This window comes from Strix aluco, chromosome 5, assembly GCF_031877795.1.
Source record: "Strix aluco isolate bStrAlu1 chromosome 5, bStrAlu1.hap1, whole genome shotgun sequence".
NCBI classification, from domain to species: domain Eukaryota; kingdom Metazoa; phylum Chordata; class Aves; order Strigiformes; family Strigidae; genus Strix; species Strix aluco.
The window spans coordinates 77,141,612-77,153,805 of NC_133935.1; the positions used below are offsets into that span (position 1 = coordinate 77,141,612).

The window sequence follows — 12,194 nt, forward strand, 5'->3', positions numbered from 1 at the left end:
GCATTTTTATCAGCTTCCCCTCCACATAAAGCAGAATAAGATAAAAGCTCTTTAAAATTACATGGAATAGTGCAGGGTAACACCTACCTGTCCTGCCTCAGATAGGGAAATTTTCTGTTAATCATTTGTGATCATGTTTTTCCAGACTATGTTACAATTCTGAGAGACTTTGAACACCGTTTATTGTACCCTTTCTCAGATAAACTCCTGTTGCCAGAGAGGATTTCAGGACTTTGCCTTACAATTGATCTTTTAAATAAATAAGGTGAGGATTTATTTAAGTGTATAATTCTGATATTCTGACTGAATTGGAGAAATCCCAGTCAGCTACTCACTGCACTGGGTATTGGACTCTACTATTGTGGATTTAAGCTTCTGCCCCAATAAAAGATATTTTCCTACACACAGGGATCACAGAATATATTGGTATATTTCTCAAAAGGTGATTGCATTTATTACATCAATTTTGGTCTATACAAACAGGGCTTGTGGGCTTACTTGGATTTTGGTTTGTATAATTTAGCATAGAAATTGCAATTTAGACATCCCACGTAAAAAATTTAATTTCAGCAATTGCCCACAGGTCTTGCTGAAGTAAAAAAGTGCCTAGCTTCTCTTTACCAGTCACATCTGAAAACACAAGGGACTCTTCAACCACAGGGCATGTAACTGAGCTTTCAGCTTTCTTCAAACATAAAGTACAGAGAGCAGCAAAATGCCAGTTCTCACCTCCACCTCCAATCTCCTTAACTCATATGTGGTGATATGAGGTGACCCCAGCTGCAGATACACACAACTCAAACTATTGGAGCACCCAGTTAACATTAACTCTTCATGGTGACTATGAGAGAGAAAAAATCTGTTAAGTCAGTTTTTGTTTCTATTTGCTCAGTCTCACTTAGTGGTTTCTTCACCCCAGCTATCAGGAAAGCAATCGTATGATCTAGTGGAAGGTGTCCCTGCCCATGGCAGGGGGGTTGGAACTAGATGATCTTTAAGGTCCCTTCCAACCCAAACCATTCTATAATTCCATGATTCCATGGTTTAAAACAGGTGTGTTAAAGGGGGAGGAAAGGAAGGACGGGATCTGCAGTCATCAGTCAGAGCTGTCAGTTCAGCCCAACTTTTCTATTTAGTTGAAGATGTGACTTGGGATATGAGGAGAAATGGTATACACGATGTGGAAACCTTGGAGCATAATAACATCTAATGCTGCTGAGCAGCTCAGATAAGACTTAAATTAAACACAATAGGAGAGTTTGAAAAATGTAATGATAACAGTGGCATGTCATGAAAAACAGATATTCCTGGAAGCTCTCATGACATGACAAAATGCATATAATTTCAAAATCCTGTTCGTTCCCTTGTCCCTTAGCAAAACATGAGGATTTACAATGAAAACACACACATATCTATTTGTTACACATGGATACAAACAAATCTTTTCAAGACAGTTGCAAACAGTTGTTTTATCATCAAAATTAGTATGAACTGCCTTGTAATAATACATCTATGAATACACTTGCTTAATTAAAGTATAAGTAAATACTTCTTGAAAGCAGTTTTATTGCTGTTAGAAGGGCTTATTCCACGTACAAACACAGCCTACACTGAAGATGTTTGATTTCAGCTACTGAGTTTATGGGTTTGTTTTTCCATCAAGCCCTCAGCTGCTGTTGAATTGTTCTTTTTAAGTAGGATTATGTTAAATCACCTACATGGTTTGAAGCAATTACTGAATTATGCAGCAATTGTAAGTGACAATTTCTAGTTGCTTGATGGATGGCAAGATGCTAGAAATAGTCAATGCACAACAAAACAGTTGAGAAATCCTCCCTCACGCTTGATCTCATCTTAACAACTGAGACAAGGTCAGGCGTGTCTGCTTCATGATTAAGGACTGTCTTCCTTGTTTTGTTCGTGTACTTCTCTGTGTAGAGAAACCCTGTGACACTGGGGAATCACCAACAGAACATTTTCCTCATAAGCAATGTTTTTTAATTGGATTTAATTCAGTTACTTTGATTCAGAACATTTTAAAATAATAACTGGTTACTTAGATGCTATTGAAAGAGCTGCAAACTCTAGAATATTTTCTTACTTTTTCAGTTATATTATTGACAGAAAATGAGTGCAATGTTAGAAGAATCAGAAATGCTAATCTGTCAAAACCAGGCTGTTTATAGAACATTTATTATAACAATTTCCTGCATTTGTGTGATTAGAAATCTGTAGGAAAAGGAGGTCATTTTCAAGGACATTTAGAAATGTTGTCCAAAATCTTCTGAGTAAAAAAAAAAAATTGAAACACAACCCCCCACTGAAATGCAGCAGATTTTTGGTGAAACCAAAGGAGGGAATATGCCTCTCCAGGCACTTTATAGAAGTCTGTAATAATGTATTTTTGTACATTATATATACCTTATTTAAGAACAGCTAAGACAGTGCTGACTCTTGTAATTTCTTAATTTCTTTAAAAATAAACTGTAAAGGTTGGATTCCTTTCTATATATAGTTCTCAAATTATTACCAGTCTGCTAGAGTTACAGAAAAGAGGAAATTTAGTTTAAAATGATGATATTCTCTCAAGAATTATGTAATAATATATTCCAATATTTAAAATTTAGTTACTAGTGTTCCCCCAAACAATGCTAACCTTTTGCAAAAACTGGAAATTTTCAATACAGACAAGCCCACCACCCTTCCAGGAATAGTAAGTCAACCTCACTAGAATTAGGAGACTGGTTTCACTGAAAATTATTCTTTTCCTCCAGTTTTTTGCTATAGTTATAATAGCTAGAAAGTTTTTTTCAGAAATGAAAGCTGAGATACTCATACTAATGCTTGACTACAACTAGGAGTCTAACCATTGTAAAATGATGACTCTATTGGGTAATTCTGATTTCATAAAAGTCAGTTACCTGAAATAGTTCTATTGGTTTACTCTTTCATGTGTTCACAGTATTTTTTTTAATTTTTTTTCTTGCTATATTGGGTTTACATGGCAAGGTTTTGGTAGCTGGGGGGTGGAGGCTGCAGGGGTGGTTTCTGTGAGAAGATGCCAGAAGCTGTCTCCATGTCTGACAAAGCCAGTTGCAGCTGGCTCCAAGATGGATCCATCGCTGGCCAAAGCTGAGCCAATCAGCAACATTGGTAGTGCCTCCGTGATAACATGTTTAAGAAAGTTTAAAAAAAAGCTCTACAACAGCTGTGAGAGAGGAGTGAGCGTATATGAGAGAAACAACTCTGCAGACACCCAGGACAGTGAAGGAGGAGGAGGAGGTGCTCCAGATGCCAGAGCAGAGATTCCCCTGCAGCCCGTGGTGCAGCCCATGGTGAGGCAGCTGTGCCCTGCACCCAGGGAGGGTAACGGTGGAGCAGAGACCCACCTGCAGCCTGGGGAGGACCCCACGCTGGAGCAGGGGGATGCCTGAAGGAGGCTGTGACCCCATGGGAAGCCCACACTGGAGCAGGCTCCTGGCAGGACCTGGGGCCCTGTGGAGAGAGGAGCCCACGCTGGAGCAGTCTGCTCCTGCATTCCGTGGGAGGGACCCACTCTGAAGTTCATCTCCCATGGGAGGGATTGCACAATGAAGGAGGGGAATAGTGTGAGGAGGAAGGAGTGGCAGAGATTAAGTGCTATGAACAGACTGCAACCCCCATTCCCTGTCCCCCCTGTGCTGCTTAGGGGAGGAGATAGAAGAGTTGGGAGTAAAGTTGAGCTCGGTAAGAAGAAAGGGGGGAAAGTTAGATATTATTTTTTCTTATTTCTCATTGTCCTACTTTGTTTAATTGGCAATAAATTAAGTTAATTTCCTTAAAATGAGTCTGTTTTGCTCATGACAATAATTGGTAAGTGATCTCCATGTCCTTATCTCAACCCATGAGCTTTTTGTTGCATTTTCTTCCCCTGCCCCTTTGAGGGAAGGGAGTGATAGAGCAGGTTGGTGGGCACCTGGTGGCCAGACAAGGTCAACTCACCATACTTGCTTAGTTTTTTATTTTCTTTGTTATTTTTAGTATCTCTTTTGAATCTTTACTTTTCTCCTAATTTTCTTCAACAACATAGTCATACTTTGTTAGTCTATTTGCTGTCAAGACCCTTGAGGCTGTTCAGATAGTATTTCTTAAGTCTGGTTATCCCTTATTAACATCAGAGTTTCCTTTACCCTTTTACACACTCTTTGGAGTTGAAAATTACCTCCCAGATTTCCTACAGTTAGGTATTGTTTATACGTGTCTGGAACAAAATGATAAAAAATGAAAAGAGAAGCCAAGTATCTTTGAGCTAATGGCCTCTGAACAGTCATTCTTGGCACTTATTTAAGTATGACTGGTGCAACGTCAAGATCTGTCTCAATCCCAGTATGTTTCTTGCTCTTGACTTCTTACTTTCCAGCATTGCTGCTATTCTTCCCACAATTACTGCCAGAGCCATTAGTGACCCAAAGTGCACGTGTGGTTCCAAGTCCTTACAAAGTGCAAGAAGCATTCTTGTGACATTTTGTTCAGTATCTTCCTAATTTAGCAAGGATCAGTGTCCGTTACAGCTGCCCAGTAGGGTAGATAGTCTTTGAGCACAAGATATAGACATTTTCATTCTTTACATCAGATTCTGCATTCTGACCCTGATAATAATGCAAATATCAGAGGATTTTGAATACAAGTTGCTATTTGGCCTTCTCATCAATTAGAAAAAGTTAATTTAGCTGTTTAAGTTTGCAAATGTTGAAATAAAAGAATGCTTATTCAAGATATAAATAGGTCATATTCTTAATGCTGGTCAATTCACAGGGGAATGCTGACTCAAGGAAGGAAGAACAGTCCAGGCATTCACGTAACTTGTTAAAGGAGCCTTTATTTAGAAATGTAACAGACAGATTGGTGAAGCTTACAGCTTGTACATAAAAGCTTAAAAGATAGAAGTTGTAAATAATAAATTCACATATTAAGATGTTAATGGCATCCTCTGATGATATACCTGTGGCCTGATTTTTCAAAATAATGTATTTTGAGTGGCTTTATTTGTTTAGAGTATGTCTTCATTGCGTTTAGCTTCAGACGCAAAGGCTGGGGAGCTGGGCATGACTATGCAATGAGATCTCTATGAAAAACTCAGTTTTCTTGAATTTGACATTGCTTTCTCATTTTCAGCAGAAAAAATATGGTAAGTTCCAGTTTTTTGGGACAGCAGCCTGTTGCTTGAATTGCAATATCATGCCTTCTTTCATCTAGCAGTGTACGTGACTTGTGCTTGCTAAAGTAGAAAGAAACTGTTTACCAGTCCTTTGTAAAGCTTATGGCTTTGCTTGCTGCACCTTCCTATGCCCTTGAAGATATATTTTGTAAATCAAGAACTCCCAGACAGAGATATTGCAAGAAAGGATGTGCTGAAACACACTGGAAGTCAATGCTCATTCAAAAGACATTAGGCATGCTCAACTTTACATTTTCATCAAAAGGTGTTTTACAGATATGGCACTTGTGTTTGGAAAATACAAATGAGAAGCCAAAGAAATTAAAGTTAATTAAAGTCAACTGAGAAGAAAAACAAACGTTAAGGATCTTTCCAGTAGGAGAGGAGCTAGCACTGTGAGCATCCTGCTGGGAACACTCCAGATAACTCTGGTGGGCAAAGTTCTGGATTATGTGGCTAAAAAAATAACAGAAGGTCTTTTAACTTCTATTTTAAGAGATAGCAGAGAATTATCTATCTGAGCAATCTAGATCTGAGATTTATATTTTTTTGATGATTAAAACCAGTTGCTCTTTGCCATGATTGAAATAATCTAAACCAACGATGTTATTTTTCGCTGTGTAGATACTGTATAAGCAAACACACCACTTCCATTTTTTAAGTAACCAGCAATTATTTATTTTAAAAGTTTTTTTGGCAATGTTAATCTCTGTGTTTTGGGGAACATGGTAATTTCAACTAAAAGTGATCTGATTTTCCAAAGGACAAATAACAGTCTTCATAAATCAGATATGTAAATTTGAAGACAACCAGTATGTGACTTCTGAGAATAACATTTTTAGAATTCATGTATGTTAGGATATTGCAGTGTTTAGAGAAATAAAGCAGAGATGCTGTTTTCAGCCATGCTGGGACTTAAAGAATATACATGGAAATAAATGGGCTATATCTGAAAAACTGAATAATACTACAGAACTGATTTTCCACTGCCTTATATTTATGTAACTTCATTACTTCACTGATGTAAATTCTTTTGGATTCCTGTGATCTGTAACTTAGTCTGGCTTCTATTTCTGAATGATATTAAATACATTCAGACTCAGTTGGAGAAGAGGACAATTGTTGTCACCAATTCTGGGCACGTAGGCAGCAGGCCTAGGCAACTGGCCTAGGCAAAATTCCTACTCTGACATTTTGCTTTGAGGCATGGGCGTTTCCAGTCTCACTGCCTAGACTCAGCACCGATGCCAGTTCTCCCAGCTTCCCCACAGGCTCTGCGGGGATTCGCTGTGAACGCTCAATTCCCTGAGTAAATCTAGCAGGGTTGGGTTGTCATTAAGTAAGGAGCTACGCCACTTTGTAGTTTCTAAATTCAGACTGACTTTCCCTTTACATTTTTATTCATGACTTTAGAGACTGTTAAAGCTCTCTATTAACAAAAAGCAGGTAGAGCACTACTTTCAGGGGCTCTGAATCTATATAAACTCTATAAAAGTCCATTTCTCATATAAGGGACTGAGCCACTGAACACTTCAGGAGCTACTCTGATTTTTCATTTAAAAAGCATAATCTTGCTATCCCAGTGTTTTACTTGAAGCATCAACTACTCATGTAATGTACAGCAAAGACAAGCTGTTTTAGTTTCTGAACAGAAATGTGACATACTGCAATATCTCCCATCTTTTCTTATTAGAGATGCCCTACAGAAAGACAGAGGTGTCAAATATTTGTCAGTGTAATTGCCATTAATCTCACTGAGCGTTGCATGGTGTGTCTAGATTAACATGTTCCTTGCTAAACCTTAATATTAAACTAATTTGTGTCTTAATATCTAATTAATTAAGAGCCATAATTATTTAGTTCATATGATGGCTCCTTTATGTGCCTCTAAAACTGCTTGAAGAAAAGCACTCATTGGGATTCCACCAACACTTCATGAAACTTTGACTTCATAAAATGCAAGCACAGAGTGTTTGACAGGTTTTAACTGATAATTAATTGTGCATTAAATTAATTTTTACTAATTACAATATGGTGAAATAAAGAACATAAGAAGAAATGAGAATAAAAAACTTAATAAATTGGATAGAATAGGACAATTTCATATTGTGATTATTTAATAAAGAGTCATATGAGCTCTCTGAACTGTGATGAAATTCACCCTGAGCAAAACCTAGGAACAATGCCCATAGGCTGTTTAAATTCAACTTATGTCACTGTATCAAGTCTCGCTAACTACAGTCAGTTTTTCAGGATGAAACTCTCCCCATAGCAAGTAAACCCCAGAATCAAATAAGTCCAAATTGCAAAATGAGGATGAGACCTGGTCAGATAAAGTTTATATTATCATTTTATTTGTTTCTCCTTCCTCCTAATGCCTCATGAAGTTGAATACAGGTTATTTTTGAAATCCTGAAAGCCCTTCAAGATCTTTGGAGTGCATCTTTGCATGCCTTTTTGTAGGTGTTACTTTGAATAATACTCCTTTTTTTTCCTCAGGGAAAAGGATAAACTTCATCTCACAGTGGAAAGTATTCTGAGCTAAATTTTTGCAGAGCAATAGACACTTGTTGGCAGGTAGCTCATGAGAGCTAATTTTAATTTATCATATCATAAGGATGAGAGGACTCAATTCCTAGAAAGGCATATTTTTCTGTGTAGACAATGAAGGGATTCTGGGTAGACATTCAGATGTCTACAATGTGGACAACTAAATGTGGAAAGATGAATCCTACCCAGAATGGCAGTTCATTTCTTTCATTCCACAAAATGCATGTTGAATCAGAATGCACTAAACATTTTTCAGAAGTAAAATGCTATGGTCTGCTGCATGATTTTTGTTAGTTTGTGGTTTGGTGGGTTTTTTTGGTTGTTTTGTTTTGTTTTTATTAAGATCTGTTAACTTTTAGTCCTGAAAAATTTACTGACGTTCACACACAAGAAACAATGCACTAGTTCAGTTCTCCTAGGACGCTTGAGCAATGCACATCATCTTCATAAGAGGGAACAACAACAGCATGAAGATTTCCTTCAGTAAGGTGGAAGACATCACATATATAGTTAAAGACAAGTTTACACTGGATTTTGATCCTTAGAGTTTTAAGATCCAAACAAGATCTCTTTTCAGGTGATCCAGAAAGATCTGTAAGTGAAATCAGGTGGTGTGTTGGGTCACCACATTTGCGTTGGATCTATACTTTGGAAGTTGGTCTTGTCCCATCTATAAATGTGCACTGTGCACATGCCCAGTGTATAATGTGAATTAAACATGAAGTATCAAAATGGTATTTAGATGAAACATAGTTCTAAAAGTGGGAATCTGTTCATGGATGAATTTCATCACAGGAAAAGGAAGGCTACATAGAAATACAATAGCTACATTAAAGAAGGCTCTAGCACCTCAGAAAGTACCTCAGTTTAAGCAATACACTAAGTGTGGCACCATGCCAAAGAAATAGGCCTATATTACTGCCCTATTCCTCAGGTGAGGAACCTGAATGGTATGAAAAGTATGGCTTAGTTAGGGCTGTGCGGGGATCCATAACACAATTTCAAAGGTCTATGTAGGCACAAATCCTCCCAGCCACATGCATTTCAGACACACATGGAAATTTCTGAGGAAAAAATGGTATTTTTCAGGGTGTTTGCATGATGGAAAATGGCAATAGGCAAGGTTGCAAGAGGCAAAAGAGCTCAGCTACACATTAAGTTTCAGGAGACATTCTTTGAAATTGAATATTATTGCCCTTAGAGAAGAGGGCCTTCACATTTTGCTTGGGCATAGGAAAGAAATATCCACAGGAAAATATGTTCTCATGTTTTACTATCCAAGAAAAGAAAAGACCCTCTCACAAGCCTCACCATTTCATGAGGCAACATATGCCTGTCATGCCAAGATGAAGATTCTTCTCATTACATGCAGATGAAGAATCAAAATACCAGGATATGCTGTCTCCAAATGGCAAAGAAGTTGTCTTTTACTAGTTTTTTTATAAGTCTAATGGATGAGAGCTGTCTGCCAGGAAAGCTGTTGGGAAGCCATGAAAAATCATCTCCACTGCAGTTGTTTCTGTCTGTTATAAGGAGATTCATACATATTACTTGAATGCACGTACAGACGCTATTTAGGCATGTGTACATTAAAACCAGACACATAAAAACTATAGACAGAGACATGGTGGGTAAACTGACAGATATCAGCTGATAGATTGTTGCTCAAGACACTGGCATGCTCCCTTGGGTACAATGGAAAATACAATGTTCAGTAAGACTTAGAATGTGTAACTGTCATTAAAACAGTTCTTACACACGGAAGTACAGTGGAAAAAAACTTCCTTATTGTGTGAAGATGCAATGCTGAGATGAACATTTCGGTCTGCACATCCAAGACTTAGAGGAACTGTTCTGATATAGTCAAGATTTATCCTCTGAGAGGAGGTGGGCAGACAGCCTGATAGCAAGGCTTAGGGAAAGGAGGAGAAGTCTGTGTTAGAATTTGGCAGTTGAGAAAAGCAATTGTGAAAGAAAAACTGGCGAAAAACTAACTAGAAAACCACTAACAGAGCAGAGTGCAGCATGAAAGAAATGACTGCAAGAAGCTGGAGGAACTCAGCATTTAAATGTCTGTAATCCTGTGGCTGTTACTACCCAGAAAGTCTTGGGAGTGTCCTGCTGAATCCTCTCCAATACCATTTTGGGAATCTGATAAGTCACTATTGTTACTTTTTGCCTAAAACAGAGGAGTATAATTATACGGAGGGTGTGCACTCCGCCACAAACATGCCTGGGGTGTTTCATGTTGTGATGGCATGTTTAATATTCTGTAATCTTTATCCTATGTAATTTTAAGAATTGTTTTTAAGCACTAAGCACTAACGAGTGACCTGACTTCCCAAAGCATAAGAAAGAGGTGAAGGATACATCCCATTTCCTTTCTAGCTGTTGTGGGGTGGGAGGAAGGGCACAGCACTAGTTTTGGTAGTCCAATACGCCTGCTCTGCCACTGAACCTGTCTGGCTCTGCATTCAGAGAAGTCCAAGTTGTTCCCAGCCTCATCTCAGATCCTCGCTCAGTTCTGGTGCAGGTAAGTTGAGGACGAGGTTTACTTTTCCTTACCTGGCACATCTGCTTCTTTGTGTATGGGTGAAGCTGTTCAATATTAATGTTCTTAGGAGTGGGAGGACTTCAAAAAGAGTGCTGAATGACAGCTGGGCAGGGAAAAAATAATGAACAGGAGAACCATAGGCTTTACTGTTCTAAGGCTTTAGGAAGGAACACAAACAAGAACACATTACAGGATTAAGGTACAAAATAAAAATTACTATTTATAATTAACTTTTTCAGGTAAGATTCATCTGTGTAACAAAGAGCACTGATAAATCTGGCTTTCAGTTGCCATAGCTTTTTGATTAACTGATAGTACAAGTAGGTTATATCTCAGGATTTCAGGCAGAGGGAGAAGGGAAGTAGGAGAAGAAAGAAAAATGTATCATGGGAGATTTTGAGAAATATAAAAGTTAATGGCAGGGGACAAGGACAAAATTGATGTAAAGCTGTAAATTCTGGAAGTATGGAAAAACTAGAGGATCATTCAGTAGGGGAGGAGACAGATCAGAGGAGATGCTTGATGGAGGAATGACTGTTGAGAGAACAGGGTGGAAGGTGGGAGAGATATACAAAGATCTGGAGGAGGGAGGAGATTCTTGGGGAAGGAAACAGGAGTAAAAAGAAGCACGTGTAGAAAGGAAGGCAGAAGGGAAGTCAGGCAACAAGCTGGAGGCTGCAGCTGCAAAAGCCACACAGGAAGCAATCACAGGATTCCAAGAAGACCAGAGGTAGAATAATAGCATTTACATAAGAGGGTAGGACAGAAAATATCCAGATTAATGGAAAATTCAGGAATATTTCTGTTTTCTTCCTTTCCCTTGTCGCTTCATTTTCTGACTATGTTTAGAGAAGGAAAAATTTCATAGAAAGTCAGGCAAAGAGGCTTATACCATGGGATGCCTCTTGAGATAGTATGTGTGGGACGCAGCTTTATAGCTCCTGTCATACTGATTCACCTCGGGGTCCTGTTCTGTTAACCCTCTGGGAGAGCTTTTATCTTAATTATGAAAGGCCTTGGCAGACAGGCTGCTCACTGTTGCTATTTGCTATCACTGTCTGGAAGGAGGTGCCTCAATCTGCTGTTCAAATAAAAAAAATTAATACAATGCCTAAAATTTTAATAGTTTTTAAAAAGTGCTTTAAACAGTTGATCACTGCTATGATAAAAAGATCTAGCAAAGATCCAAAAAGACAGGCAGAGGAAGCAATAGCACTGTCACTTGGCTCAGATGTTAATTTAGACAATGAAGTTCTGAACCAAATCCTGTGGAAATAATTAGAAAAAGTCCCAGGAATTTCAACAGCTGTATTCACAGCTGTGATCCTTCATGCTGACCAGTCTCTGTGCTTCGTGTAAATAAGTATAATAAGCCCAAATCCGAAGAGTTATCTCTAGAATAAAACTCCTTACCTGGCTCCCAGTGTATTGTGAGGATTAACTGGGATTAGATTGTGTTTGCAAAGATTTATTGCAAAGAGCAAAGTCAATTAAACTTGTTCTGGATTGGCAACAGGGACCTGATACATTGTCTCCAAGTGTTGGGCTATTGCAGAAAGTAAAGACATCAGAGGCAGAGGCTGTTGTTGAAAGGATTTCTTAGAGCTGGTCTTTCTTGTAAAGTGTAAATGTGGAAGAGTATTATCTTTGGCTCAGAGGTTTTATAATTCCTTATCACTTGAGACAGCTTAGCTACCAAGGGGTTTAAAAGGTCTGTACAACTTTCCATTTCTCTTTGTGGCTGATGAAAGATCAACTGACTCGTAGGGCAGTGGGCAGCCAGGGTTGCTATAGGGTTGTTACAGCAACTTGATTTTTCTGTGAATAAGGAGCTAATTTAGCAGGCTCTTCTGCAGCTCTCCAGTTCCTGGTGGCTAGAGCAAGTGAGAGCAG

General features: G+C 38.5%; 1 long non-coding RNA gene across 1 annotated transcript; it reads left to right on the forward strand.

Annotated features, from left to right (window-relative positions):
• Positions 1-201: 201 nt before the first annotated feature.
• LOC141923855 (uncharacterized) lies at positions 202-4,832 on the forward strand. Its single transcript, XR_012623415.1, has 2 exons — positions 202-265; positions 4,795-4,832. It is a non-coding gene; the product is annotated as an uncharacterized LOC141923855 (long non-coding RNA).
• Positions 4,833-12,194: the final 7,362 nt, after the last annotated feature.